Source organism: Terrapene carolina, unplaced genomic scaffold, assembly GCF_002925995.2.
Source record: "Terrapene carolina triunguis isolate 2854851 unplaced genomic scaffold, T_m_triunguis-2.0 Scaffold210, whole genome shotgun sequence".
In the NCBI taxonomy this organism is placed as follows: domain Eukaryota; kingdom Metazoa; phylum Chordata; order Testudines; family Emydidae; genus Terrapene; species Terrapene triunguis.
Genome location: NW_020664561.1, coordinates 15,832,060 through 15,847,421, shown reverse-complemented (window position 1 = coordinate 15,847,421; position 15,362 = coordinate 15,832,060). Strand labels below are relative to the sequence as shown.

At 46.5% G+C, this 15,362-nt stretch overlaps 1 protein-coding gene across 1 annotated transcript in view; it reads left to right on the top strand.

Moving 5' to 3' along the window:
• LOC113407261 (protein Niban-like) overlaps positions 1-15,362 on the top strand; it is a 113,490-nt gene that overhangs the window by 70,136 nt on the left and 27,992 nt on the right. The gene's annotated exons all lie outside the window — the stretch shown is intronic.

Sequence of the window (15,362 nt, the reverse complement as noted above, 5' to 3'; positions counted from 1 at the left end):
AAGTGGGCTAGGTCAGAAGAAATGCTGACTTTCCCCAGACATTTTCTTCTCTTTCCCTACTGCTTTCTGCACATCTCAGACTTTCATCCCTTTCCTACCCCTTTCTTCAAAGAGCATGCTCCATCCTTCTCAAAAGCTTCTTATGTACCACATATGCTCATCCATGTATAATGCAAAATAGTTAAGTATCCAAAATGACTTTAGAAAGTATTTTGGAGTCCTTATGCTGCAAACAATGCAATGTTTCCTGGCAAGAACAGCTGAAGAAAGGAATGCTTTCTGTTGCTTCTCTTAGGTGAAATGATCCAGAAGACATTAGTAAGGAAATTTTAAAAAGCCCATGGTGTGTTTAAAGCCACAATCTAGGATTCTGTGTGTGGATAAAGACCAAGAATAAGACTGATTTAATCTTCCTGCTGTTTTTATTGCTCTGCAACATCAATTAGTTCAAAGCACATTAGGATTTGTTTTTGCTTTCCCTCTGACTTTCCTGGAGGGGTAGGTCTTTCATTCTGTAGGAGGTGTACTCCTTCTGAAAGGTCAAGACTATTAGCATGCATAAAACTCACATTGTGATTACATTCTGCCTACTTGACCCTAATATGTTGGCATTTATTCCTTCCGTCTTCAAACTATTACAAGGTATGGTGCACTGCCAAAAAAACTGCCATATTCCATCTGAGAGGTGGCTGTATTTCAGTGGCTGGTGAAATTATTCCCCTGTGTACATGGCTGGCTATATCCAGGCTAAAAATTCATAACTTTCAGTGGGAGCCATGTGCATGTCTGTAACTGGAATATAGCAGCTAGGTAGTAAAAACATTTCGAGATCCTTTGGGACGAAAGGCATTGTGTAAATGTAAGACTTTATTCTATAGGTATATAACATATTGGTGTTTTTACTCTGAAACACAAAGGCAGTCCTCCCAAGTGATGGGAGTAACTTGGAATCTCTCTAGGACAGTGAAGTCCAATAAATGCGTGCTTTGCTGTTCTCTGCAGGAACTCGCATTACGAGGCTTCATTTGCTATAAATACAGCATGTTATTGCAGGGCTGTATCCTGTTTGGAAGTGACCTCATCGAGTTTCTGTTAGTGGTTAGTGGTCTTCTACCACATGATCTATGAATAATGTGATACTGTATTGCCATTAGAGAAACATCAGCATTGTATTATTGATGCTTCATGTATCCAAACCACTCTGCTTCATTACTGTTACATGTACTGTATGCTGGGTAATAACATGAGAGCGAGAGAACTCAGTGTTTCTAAAACTAAACTCTTTATGAAGAGAAATATTAACAGAGATGTCAAGCATCAGGGGGTAGCCGTGTTAGTCTGTATCTACAAAAACAACAAGGAATCTGGTGGCACCTTAAAGACTAACAGATTTATTTGGGCATAAGCTTTCGTGGGTAAAAACCTCACTTCTTCGAATGCAGATTAACAGAGATGCTGCAACTGCAACTAGTGTTGAAGCCATGTGCAAACAGACTGGCTTCCTGGTACTTCCTTAAAACTCTTTCCTCCTGCATATTGTGCTGCTCCTGCCAAGTTCCATACGGGTTGCTACATCTTTCCTTATAATAACTGTTGTTGTGTCTTTTGTGAAAGCATTTGCTGACTTGCTGGGGCCAGAGGTTACTAGTACGTAGCTCAGTGTAGGGACATGGTCTTTACCATAAGCCAGTTGCAGCCTGTTAGGCCTTACAGTCTGTCAAGTGTTGGTCCCTGAGCCAGTCTCCCACTTTTTGTTTGTGTTTTTGCAGGTGATCGGGGACTTGCTTCAACCCTGTTGCTGCCTTTATTCTTTTGGATGGTTGTCACAGCCTGGGGGGTGCAATCCAGACCAGTAATGTGTTGTGTCACCACTTGCCCAGCAACCCTGGGTGCCAAGTTACAATGCTTTGCTGCTGTAGCTCCCAGCCTGAGATGCTCCCAGCTAGCCTACAAGCATGTAGGTCACAACCTGAGTTACTCTGCTCCACTTCAGGTGCACATGTGCCTTTTGAGCCCTTGATCAGAGATTTTCAGTAGTGTCTGTTTGGCCTGTGCTTGCACCCTGTGCCTCCTTGTGCCGGACATCACGACTCTATATGGCTGAACAAGAGAACCTCCCTTAATTCCTTCTCAACCACCTCGGCTGAGATGGAGCCCTGGCATGTCTGCCTTGAACATGCCTGGACTTTTCTATTTTTCTATAGTGGTTAAGATAGCTAGCTTCAAATGCTGCCTCTCCTGCCAAGAGACTATACCTGTGAGCATGGCCACTCAAAGTGGGTCCATTGCCTGGGGGAGTCCCACATCTCCCAGAAGTGCAGTTTCTGCCTGGCCCTCAAGTCCAGGGCAAGGAAGAATAGGGAGATTAAACTCAGACTGTTGAAGATGAAATGCTTTGGTCAACTTCTGAGTCAGTGACCCTCTCCCCCATCCCCGTACATCTATCTCTGGGTAGATCCAACGCTCCTTCAACTTCAGTGCAGTCTTCCCCTAAGAAAAGGAAGACTTTGGATGCTTCAGGAAAGGCTTCCAAAAAGAGAAGTATGGACTGGCACCTTAAGGAGCCAGCTCCAAAAAAGTCCAGGTCACCGTTGAGATTTACAGTCTCCAAAGCCTCAACCTTTTAACTTGTTACCGTTGAGTTGAAGGACTCCTCTGCTAGTACCGGTGGGGGCGCAAAGTCCTGGAGCTTTAAGTACCAGCAAAAAGGTCGAGCATAGGCATTTGGGACTGACGCTGTTGAGCTCAGCCCTGCTGTCGGTACCTGTGCATTCAGTCCAGCCATCGGTACCTATGCCTTCAGCACCCTTGGCACCAAGCAATCAATGGTGCTGGACATCGATGATACTGTCGGCTTCTGCAACCATGTCCTCAGCTTTTGTGTCAGTACCAATCCTCTTCTTGGTACCATAAGAATTTAAATATACAAAAGACCTCTCAATAATGGATATAATGGAGTCCCCTCTCCTCATGGGTACCAAGCATCTCTCGATACTGAGACCCTGTTCTCTGGGGTATGGGGAGCTCACCTCAGTGCCATAATGATTCAGGGTAGATGTACAACTCAGGAAACTAGTCTCTGCATCAATCTGTTGGAGCTCAGGGCTGTCAGGAACACTTGCCTTCATTACTACCTCTCATTCGGGCAAATCAATCAGGGTCATGATGGATAAGCTATCCTGCATGTTCTATATCAACAAGCGGGGAGAAGCAAGATCACCCTCCCTGTGTGCCGAAGTCATGAAACTATGGAACTGGTGCATAGCTCATCAGATCCAAATTTCAGCAGCTTACCTCCCAGGCATTCAGAACACCACAGCCGATGTCCTCAGCAGGCACTTCTCACAGGACTATGAATGGGAGCTAGACACTCAAATTCTCCACAGTATATTCCAAAGATTGGGACTGCCAGAGGTGGAGCTCTTTTCCACCTCCAGGAACAGGAAATGCCCTCTTTTCTGCTCAAAAGGGGGTCTGTGCCGCCACTCCTTGGTAGACGTCTTTCCTCCAATGCCTCTGATACTAAGGGTGATGAACAAGATCAGACAGGACAGAGCCAAAGTTATCCTTATAGTGCCAGTCTGGCTGAGACAAGCCTGGTACCCTCACCTGCTTCACCTATTTATGCAACCTTAGCTCAAGCTCCCTATCATTCCCCATCTCCTGTCATGTGCTTCATCCCAACCTAGTGGTTATCCACCTAAGGGTTCCTCGATGATTCACAGGGTTAGAATCCTCCTGTTCTACGGAGGTACAACAGGTGTTACTGAATAGTAGAAAGAATCCACAATACTTACCTGAAGTGATTCTTCCACTGGTGTTGTCATTGCTGCCTCCTGCCTGATTTGATGCCATTTTCAGTCATCCTGGATTATTTGTTCGATTAGTTCAGTTCAGTTAGTTCAATTAAGGTCCATTTGGCTGCAATATCAGCCTTTCATCCTCCGGCAGAAGGATTCTTCATATATGCTCACCCAGTATTGTCTAGGTTTATTAAGGGTTTGGGGAATCTCTACCTGCAGATTAGATGCTCCACCCCAATCTGGGATCTCAATCTGGTACTCAATGAGACCTCCATTTAAACCAATGGCAACCTCTTCTCTGCTCTATATGTCTATGAAGATGGCCTTTGTAGTAGCCATAATGTTAGCCCAGAGGTTCAGGGAGATTGGAGCCTTGATGGCAGATTCCCCACTTTATGGTATTCTACAAGGACAAGGTCTCTTTATGTCCCCACCCTAAATTCTTACCTAGAGTTTTATTGAAGTTCCACTATAATCAATCCATTAATCTACGAGTGTTTTTTTCCCTCCTAAGCCACATACTTCTCTGCAGGGTTCTGTTTCCATACCCTGCCTGTTTGAAGGCATTTGCTTTCTACTTAGATGGGACCAAGCAATTTAGAAAGTCACCTAGGCTGTTCATCTCCTTTGCAGATAGATCCAAGAGGTCCATGATCTCTGCTCTGAGACTATCAAGATAGATATCTGGGTGTTTTATTGCTTGTTACGATACTGCAGGCATTCATTCCCTCCAGAGGGTGATAGCACATTTGACCAGATCACAGGCAACATCTACGGTGTTACTTAAGAGTGTGCTAGTATCTGAGATATATGCATTGCCACTACATGGGCTTCAATATATACATTTTCTAAACATTACGCCCTGATCCATGCTGTCGGATCCAATTCAGCAGTTGGTAGTGCAGCTCTATCTTCAGTTCTGGACTCTGTCCCAAAGTTCCCTCCTCTATCTGGAGATACTGCTTGGAAGTCACCTGAAGTGGAGCACCCATAGGGACATGACTCAAAGAAGAAGAAGGGGTTACTCACTTTGTGCAGCAACTGCAGTTCTTTGAGATGTGTCCTCCTATGGGTGCACCACTACCTGCCATTCTTCCCCTTTGCTTTAGACTGTTCCCTAGGGAACATTTGGGTAGAGAAGAAAATGAGTGTGGTTCACCCATACACCCCTGTATAGTCTTGGTGTCCAGTAAGAGGAGGCATAAGGCACATGCACAGGCCAAACGGACACAACTAACTGAAAATCTCCAATCAGGGTCTCAAGATGCAGATGCGCATCTGAAGTGGAGCACCCATAGGAACACACATCTTGAAGAACTGTAGTTACTGCATAAAGTGAGTAATTCCTTCCCTTCAAATGCAGCATTGAATTGGTTTATAGTAAAAATAAAACAAATTTATTAACAATAGGACATAGGATAAGTGATGCCAAGAAAAAGGAATAAAGTTAGAAAGGGTTACAAGCAAATAAAAGGGAAAACATGCATCTAAAAGTCTAGAACTTAACCTAGCAAGGTACAGGCTTTGTTCAAGATAGTTTTGCTCACCAACCTTCCTTCTTTCCAGACATGGCTGACTTTCCCTAAGTCAGGACCTTCCACAGAAGTACAAGATGCTGGCTTCCCTTCTCTTCGTAGGGGAAAGAACTTCACCTAAGCAGGTTTCTCACCTATATTCAGTTCCCAAGGATTTAATCCCACCCCCTCTTTGTTGTAGGACCCATCTTTCTCAGCTTGCAAGAGCTCTGTTCCCTTGTGTCTGTCTAGTGATGGATGTCAAAGATGGCTTCTGTCTTTGCTTATACCTTGCAAAGTTCATTGACTTTGTTTGACGAGGCAGGATGATCTCATACTGTTTTTCCCTTTCTGTGGGCTTCCCATCCCCCTGTACGTAAATGGGGCTTCCATTGTTTTGATTCCATCATGCTTAATTTACACAGAAGACAGGTAAATAGCTGTGATGTTTAATCCTCTCTGAGAGAGTCCTGCTTTCCCTTTGTTTGGACACAGACTGTAAAGCCTAATATCAATGAGTATCCGTATCTTTATCTTTATAAAGTTCTAATACGTACATTTTACTATTCTATTAATCACCAGTGTGTCAGAGGTTTTCATAAAACAACTCATGCCCCCGCCGCCGAAGACCCAGCACTTCAGTGGTGGGTCCCGGGGCGGAAGGACCCCCCGCCACCGAATTGCAGCCAAAGACCCGGAGCGGAAGAAGCTCGCCCCCGGAGCGAGTGAAGGACCCCGCTCCAGGGGCCCCGAAAAACTCTCGCGGGGGCCCCTGTGGGGCCTGGGGCAAATTGCCCCACTTGCCCCCCCCGGGCGGCCCTGATGGTTTCAGTTCATATGATCCAGTGGAGAAAGTCTCTTGGTCCCTTTCTCATAGTCGAAGAACAATGTCACTCCGGCTCACGCCTCCTGGTACTGTTGTTGGCCGGTGATGTGTTCGATGTAGATGTTCCTGGACCATCGGATGGTGTCTGAGACCATGAGGTGCTGCATGAGCCGTGCGTAGCATCGACCGAACCCGCAGGTCCGCAGCACACACTTGTTGCAGGGGTCCCAGGCGCCCAAGGTTCCGACGATCAGGGCGTCCATCTGCACCTCGTAGCCCTTCGCTCTCAGGGTGTCAGCCACGGGGGCGTACTTTTCCAGCTTACAAGCTCAGGCTTCGCGAAATGCCGGGGTCCTGTTCTCAAAGGAGACCGTGATGTCGACGAGGATGATCTTTTTCTGGGCCTTGTCGGTGACAACGATGTCAAGTCATAGCTGGCTGTCAGTACCGGGGATGGCGCAGTTCACGGAGATCTCCCTCAGGCGTGGTGTGATGGCTTTCACCAGGTGGTTCTGGATGGCGTTGTGGCGCAGCTGCCAGGCTCTGGAGTGGGGTTTGCAGCTGCACAGGACGAGGGGCAGGGTCTCGTTGGAGTAGCTGCACTTCCTGCAACGCTTGTCTCGGTTCTTGTGGCGGACGGCTCCGTTGAGTGGGACGCAGTTGAGCCGGGCACGGTGGATGAACCACCAGTCGGCAAAACGGGTGAAGCCGCCCCCGGCGAGGAAGTGGTTGCTGGCGTCCCACTTGCTGGTCAACTCAAAGGCTTTACCCTGGTCCGGTTTATGCTTTAGGGTTTCCACGTACAGCGAGTGGACGGCAGCCTTCAGGGTCCTCTCCAGCAAGCCCCTAGCACTCGGGATGACGATGGTGTTGTCGTCGGACCTGATCTGCGGCACCCGGACTCCAGCTCCTGGCACTCCTCACACCACTCCCAGTGGCAGCCTATGCACTTCCTCAGGCGACGTGTGGCGTTGCGAGTGCGGGACCACAGTGTATTACATGACTCCTTTTAGATACAGATTATAACCATAGTGAGGTGGGTGTAATGAGAATTTCAGGCCTGACGAGTTGTAGACACAGAGTAGTGAACCACTAATGGGCCTTTGTGTCACAATGGTGTCCTGTTGATGCTCTGTATTGCTCATATACCTTGTTTCTTCTGACTCTCTTACATCAGGCAAGCTGAGGGCAGAAGCTCTATGTTCTCCTGGTCCTGGCCTTGGCCCCACATGTTTAGCCGTCCCGTGGCCTGGGCCCCATGTGTGCCAGCTGTCTGCATCTACTCCGCAGTTGTCTTTGGTTTTGTCTCCACCACTGTCCTGAGTCTGTAGCTGCCTTGCCTGACCTGTGTCCTACTGCAGCTTGGACTGTTGCCTTTTGCCATTGCTTTATGCGGCGATTTGATGATTGGACCCAAACATGCTCATCTGTGTGTAGTGGCCTTAGGTCGTTGACTCCTTTATAGTAGGCAGTCTGCCTAGCTTAATGGTCTCTTAATTGCCAATCATCCATGCACTGGGCTGAAGCAGACTACCCCCACGGGAAGCAAAGTCTTGGACTCCTACCTATTCTCAGGCATGTCACCTAACTTCTCTGGGCCTGTTTCCCTGTCAGTTAAACTTTTTTTAAAAAACTTTCCTTAGAGATTTAGCTAACATTTGTAAAGCACTTTGAGATCCTCAAGCAAAAAGTACTAGAAGTGTAAAGTCAGTATTAATTTTAATTATAATTTTTATTTATTTATTTAATTAATTTATATATTCTATTATAATTATATTATATTATATTTATTAAACTTCTGTTGTAAGGAAGGGCAACCCTGGGAGGTCTTTCTTTTCCATATTGGAGAATAGCATTTACAGTATTGCAAAAGAAATGATCTGTTTGTTTTGATGAATGACATGTTCAGTTTTCACACATCCCAAAGTATCCTGAATACAATGCTTGGCTAGCTGTACAGTTTAGAAAAGTAATGGTGCTTCCAAAGGGCATGAGTCAGTGAGTGTCAGCAGTGCAGAATGAATGAAGATCCAAAACAAAGCCACGAAGCTTTTTAGTCTCAGTAGACGAAACTGCCTAATATATTTTGATAGGTGGAAATATATTGCTATCTGGTTATCACATTTAATCAAAGTCCTGGCAAGAGCCGAGGAAACACTTCTAGTCCCTTAGGAGTTTCACTCACCTCCCCAAACATAGGTTTTTCCATGCAACTGCATACAAGTACAGAATGAAGAGTGAGTTCTGCTGATTGAGAACTTAGTTGTTGCCATTACATTTGTTAAATTGCCAAAAATTCATTGGCTTTCTTCAAACTCCTACTCGCATTGCTGTGTTGTCTTATAACCAGGTTAACGGCTCCTTTGTTGGTGCAATGACTTAGGGTATGTCTACACTACAGGATTAATCCGAATTTAGATAATTCGAATTTGGGAAACAGGTTGTATAAATTCGATTGTGCGCGGCCACACTAAGCACCTTAATTCGGTTTTTAACCACATTAATTCGGTGGTGTGCGGCCACACTACCCCATTAATTTAAACACAGTAATTCGGTGGTGTGCGGCCACACTAACCCTAATTCGAATTAACAAAATCGATTTAGGCTCTACTCTGTTCGTCGAGGTGGAGTACAGAAATCGATTTAAAGGGCCCTTTAATTCGAATTAACTGGCTCTGTAGTGTGGACGGGTGAAGGGTTAATTCGGATTAACGCTGCTAAATCCGAATTAATCCCGTAGTGTAGACCAGGCCTTAGCCTAGAATGGCCTTATATTCATACTAATCACTCAGAAAGACACTGTCAGGTACTTTAAACTGGATATAGAATTATTCACTTGTTCTAAACTGTGGTGTAGTGTTAGGTGGTGTAAAATAGGAGCCACACTTTGTTTCAGAGATGGCTGCATTTCTGTAATTCCTGTTTAAGAAAACCAGCATCTAAGCAAATCAAAACACCAATGCTTGTCTGAGCAGTCTGCCTCTGAACAATAGCCACAGAACCAAAACTGTGAGCATATAATCTGTTACAATACACACATAAATAGAAGCAGTTTGAACTGAATTGTTATGACACCTACAGGGACCTGATTTTTAGACATACTGAGTATCCCCATTTTCAACTAAAGTCAGTGGGAGCTATGGATGGGTACTTATCACCTCTGATAGTCAAGCCCATGGGGTGCTCAGAAAAGTTTGTCAGTATTTTGACTAGTATCTGTGTACCCCTACATTTACAATGGAGTACCAAAGGATTCAGCCATGCAGTTCCCAATATTAATGGGTGTCCTCTGGCTAATCCCCCGTGTACTATTTTGACGAATTTAGGGTTGAGTTTATGAATCTCTCTTCAGAGTTCTCAGAGGGATTTACATTGGAAGCTCGTTCTGTTCACCAGATACAAGATTCATTGCACACACCTATCTGATGCTTTGAATGAACTAAAAAATGCCTTTGTGAGACATGCAAATTTCAGGAGAAATGTGAGGTGTCATATTACTTACAGATGGCTTTCCATCCCTTGAAAAGGAGCTTTGTAGCAGATAATGTACTAATGAATTGCTTTCAGGTTAAGTTTATAAAAGGAAAGTACCATTAGCAAGCACTCCCATCTGCAATGGCTACTAAGAATCAGGGCTTGTCTATACTAGGAAATTTACTGAAATTGCTATTATGGATTAATTATTCTGAAATAATTATTTCAGTATAGGCCTCAATGTGGACACTTATTCTGCAATAAAAGGGCTCCCCCCACCCCCCTTTTAGCTTAATCTGTAATAAAAGGACACTATATTAATCATTCTAGAATTGCTATTTTGGTTAATTTCCAAGTGTAGAAAAATCTTTAGTCAGGTTTGAAGTATCTGTCTAGATACTTATATGACCCTAATCACCAGAGTATCTGAGTACATCACAGTGATTAATGAATTTATCTTCCCAGCACCACTGTGAAATATGGAAGTATTAATATAGTGCCCATCTATAAAAAGGGAAATAAGGACAACCTGGGGAATTACACACTAGTCAGCTTAATTCAGTACCTGGAAAAATAATGGAGCAAATAATTAAGCAATCAATTTGCAAATACCTAGAAGATAATAGGGTGATAAGTAACAGTCAGCATAGATTTGTCAAGAACAAATCATGTCAAACCAACCTACTAGCTTTCTTTGACAGGATAACAAGCTTTGAGGATAGGGGGAAGCAGTAGATGTGGAATATCTTGACTTTAGTAAGACTTTTGATACTGTCGTGCATGACTTTCTCATAAACAAACTAGGAAAATACAACAGTAGATTGAGCTACTATAAAGGGGTGGGCAAACTTTTTGACCTGAGGGCCACATCGGGGTTCTGAAACTGTATGGAGGGCCGGGTAGGGAAGACTGTGCCTCCCCAAACAGCCTGGCTCCCACCCCCTATCCGCCCCCTCCCACTTCCCGCCCCCTGACTGGCACCTCAGAACCCCGACCCATCCAATCCCTCCTGCTTCTTGTCCCCTGACCGTCCCTCCCGGGATCGCCCACCCCTAACCACCCCCCCAGGAGCTCACCCCTTATCCAACCCCCCCCTGCTCCCTGTCCCCTGACTGCCCTGACCCCTATCCACATTCCCGCCCCCGACAGGCTCCCCGGGACTCCCATGCCTATTCAACCGCCCCCTGCTCCCTATCCCCTGACTGCCCCCAGGACCCGCTGCCCCTTATCCAGCCCCCCGCTCCCCACCCCCTTGCCGGTCAGAACAGCAGGACTGACAGCCGTGCCACCTGGCCGGAGCCAGCCATGCCGCTGTGCTGCCCAGCAGGAGCTCGCAGCCTCGCCGCCCAGAACGCTGGCAGCACGACGAGCTGAGGCTACAGGGGAGGGGGGACAGTAGGGGAGGGGCCGGGGGCTAGTCTCCCCGGCCAGGAGCTCAAGTGCCGGGCAGGATGGTCCTGCAGGCTGGATGTGGCCCACGGACCGTAGTTTGCCCACATCTGTACTATAAGGTGTGTGCATAACTGGTTGGAAAACCATTCCCAGAGAGTAGTTATTACTGGTTCACAGTCAAGCTGGAAGGGTATATTGAGTGGGGTCATGCAGGAATCAGTTCTGGGTCCAGTTCTGTTCAATATCTTCATCAGTGATTTAGATAATGGCATAGAGAGTACACTTACAAAGTTTGCAGAGATACTACGCGGGGAGGGGTTGCAAGTGCTTTGGATGATAGGATTAAAATTCAAAATGATCTGGACAAACTGGAGAAATGGTCTGAAGTAAATAGGATCAAGTTCAATAAGGACAAATGCAAAGTACTCTCCTTAGGAAGGAACAATCAGTGGCACACATTCAAAATGGGAAATGACTACATAAGAAGGAGTACTGCAGAAAGGGATCTGGGGGTCATAGTTAAGGCTATGTTCTAGTCACAGGTATTTTTAGTAAAAGTCATGTACAGGTCACGGGCAATAAAAAAAATTCATGACCCATGATCTGTCCATGACTTTTATTATATACCCCTAACTAAAACTTGAGCTGGGGGGCTGCGGGTGCTCTGGGGGAGTGGGCCGGAGGCACCGCAGATGCTGGGGGGGAGGGAGGTGACAGAACGCAGCCTGGGACCCCTGCTGGTGGTGATGGGTGCGGGCAGTGGCACACAGCCCGGGACCCATGCTTGGGGGGGGGGTGGGGGGTGGTCCGGGACCCCTGCTGTTGCTGGGGAGGGTTGGTGGGGCTGGCAGGCTCCCTACCTGGCTCCGACCAGCAGGTCCCTGCAGCTTCTAGGGGGAGGGGCAGCCAGGGGGGCTCTGCGCGTTGCTCCCACCACAAGTGCTGGCTCCACATCTCCCATTGGCCGGGAACTGCAGCCAGTGGGAGCTGCAGGGGTGGTGCCTGCGGGTGCAGGCAGCACACGGCGCTTCCTGGCCTCTCCACCTAGGAGCTGCAGGGACCTGCCAATGGTAAGCACTGCCCTGCTCCCAACCCCCTGCCCCAGCCCTGAGCCTCCTCCCACACACCCAAACTGCTGCTGGCCTAGGGGCTGCCTGGCTTAGGTAGCCCCTGAGCCAGCACTGGCCACTGCAGAAGTCATGGAAAGTCACGGAATCCATGACTTCCGTGACAGACACGCAGCCTTAGTCATAGTGGATCACAAGCTAAATATGAGTTAACAGTGTAACACTGTTGCAAAAAAAGCAAACATCATTCTGGGCTGTAATAGCAGGAGTGTTGTAAGCAAGACACAAGAAGTAATTCTTCCGCTCTACTCTGGGCAGATTAGGCCTCAACTGGAATATTGTGTACAGTTCTGGGTGCCACATTTCAGGAAAAGTGTGGACAAATTAGAGATAGTCCAGAGAAGACCTATGAGGGAAGATTGCAAAAATTAGATTTGTTTAGTCTGGAGAAGAGAAGACTGAGGGGGGACAGGGTAACAGTTTTCAAGTACATAAAAGGTTGTTACAAGGAGGAGGGAGAAAAATCATTCCCCTTAACCTCTGAGGATAGGAGAAGAAGCAATGGGCTTAATTTGCAGCAAGAACGGTTTAGGTTGGACATTAGGAAAAACTTCCTGTCAGGATGGTTAAGCACTGGAACAAATTGCCTAGGGAGGTTGTGGAATCTCCATCATTGGGGATTTTTAACAACAGGTTAGACAAACACCTGTCAGGGATGGTCTAGATAATATTTAGTCCTGCCGTGGATGCAGGGGACTGGAGTAGATGACCTCTCTTGGTCCCTTCCAGTCCTACGATTCTATGATATTTGCAGCTATCTAGCCTAAGCACACTTGCCCACAGACAAGTGCATGAGCATGGGTCCCTTACTGAAATCATGGGAGTCGCACAGTGCAGCTCCTTCTGGGCTTGACCACACCTCAAAGGTTCTCAGACAATGCCCCCTTTTCTGACAGTACCCGGGACCTGTGTGCCTCACTCTGACTGAATTTTGCACAGTACAGCACACACAAGTCCTGGTTCCCCCGTGCCTTTCACTTTGAGCAGTCACTCACATCTATTCAAAGTGAATGTAAAACTGCACTGAATCAGAATGGTAGAGGTTGCACACAATCTGCACAGGTGTAAATGACTGCATGAAGTGCAAGGCCCTGGAGAATCAAGCCCAAAAGGTGCATAATAGCACTGCCTTTCCCTGTACTCTATGCAGCTTTTCATAGGGCTGGTGCAATTGCATTCTACTCCTCTACTGCCTAGTACACAAAGGACAGCATGATTGGGACAGTATTGTACTTGTTGCTTTATATATGTTTCCCGATTGAATTGTTATTTTCCCTCTCAACCATCCCACCTTCCTCTTTTTCACTGAGGTCAGAGAGACCTCTGGACAGAGAGTATAAATTCTCTTGTTAAGTTAGGAAATGACAACTCTAAATTCTAGAGAGCAGAGTCCCATCACCACTAGCCTGTTGTCACATCTGCACCATCCAAGTACCATCCCTTCGGCTCATCCCTTTTGGATGGAAATGACCACAGCTGTTAAAAATGAAAACATGTGAGTCAGAATCCCAGCGTTGCAACAATTACAGTTCTGACTTCTTCTAGCCAAATCCATCTAAAATACAAGCAGCACAGTCTGGCCCCCTTGTGGTCAAAATGATTAATTTTTATACTAAAAAAAGCTTGTAGGCCTGACACGTCCTTAATTTTTCAGCCAACAAAATAGAATTAATTGTATGAAATGTATTGTTACCCTACAGTTTTAATATCTTGGTATGTAAGCTGTGACAACAATTTTTATAAGCCAAGGTTGTGGAAACAGAGAAATGGTTGGAATCCTGACTGGGACAGTGTTAAAGTTCATGTAGTTAGTTGCAGTCATGATTAGTGAATTATATAGAGGCTAGCACAGGTCTGGGGAAACCTGGGGTCTATTACCATTTCTGATACTAACCCACTGTATGACCTTGGCCATGTTGCTTGACCTTTCTGGGCCCCAGACTAAGGGTACGTCCAGACTACCCGCCGAATCGGCAGGTAGTGATCTATCGGGGATCAATATATCGCGTCTCGTCTAGACGCGATATATCGATCCCCGAACGCGCTCCTGTCGAGTCCGGAACTCCACCAGGGCGAGCGGCGGTAGCGGAGTCGACAGGGGAGCTGCGGCCGTCGATCCCGCGCTGTGAGGACCCGAGGTAAGTCAAAATAAGATACGCAACTTCAGCTACGGGAATAGCGTAGCTGAAGTCGACGTATCTTACATCGACTCCCCCCCCCGCAGTGTAGACCAGCCCTAATTGTAAAATAGGGATAATACTTCCCTACTATCTCTCAGTGGTATTGTGACGCTTTACTAATTAGAGCCAAAGCATGCAGAACTTACCCATCTGCAACTCCTGTTACTTTCAGTGAATGGTTTGAATGAATAAAGTCTGCAGAATTGGGCCATTAGTGCTCAATCCTCTGCCCCAGTTCCGGTACATGGCAAGGGCTACCCTTAAGGGACAGCCAAGGAGTCCCCCTGCTGCAGGGGAACCATTAGGTTGTACAATGTTGGCACAGCTAGTTCTATACTCTCTGCTCCCCATCTTGGTGTAGGGGACAGAGAGCTGGCATTTCAGACGTGGGCACAGAGCAGCATGGCCCACCAGATTTGCTGATGATGATGTAATTTAGAGCAGCTTAGGGCTGTTCTTCATTATGCCAGGTGCTGTTTCAGGCTGTATATGACTCAGGTGCACAGATGTGGAAAGGTGGCTTAAACACTTTCCCCACACCCTCTCCTCAGCTTTGCTGAGTGTAAACTTAACAGTTGTAAAGGTCTTTGCTCTTCCATAGTGGCTTTGATACAAGATCTCAAAGTATTATTAAGGTTTATAATGCACTAATGGCAAGATTCATGGCCCTGTTGTGCTAGGCACTGTGCAGACATGACTGTGTATTACTATAAGGGGACCCCAGATGGTTCAGAGTTCATGTTTAGTTTAGATTGGCATCCAAAAACTTAGCTGTCTGTCTGAACCTCATTGTCTCTGTAGTGGTCCATGGCCATCCCTCCCTGTCAGTCTCGGAAGGAGGCCATGCCCCCTCACAACAGTGTGCAAAACAGGGCTAGAAATAGCGTGAGAACAGTCTCGTCATAGCAGATCAGCACTTTCATTCTCCAACCTTGGAAGAAAATGAGGAGAAGTAATGGGAAATGTTAACCAAATGTTTTCAACACTCAAAAATAGTCCCATTCCAGTTCTGGGCAGTCTTCTCCAAACTGGTTAGGTTATTCCCA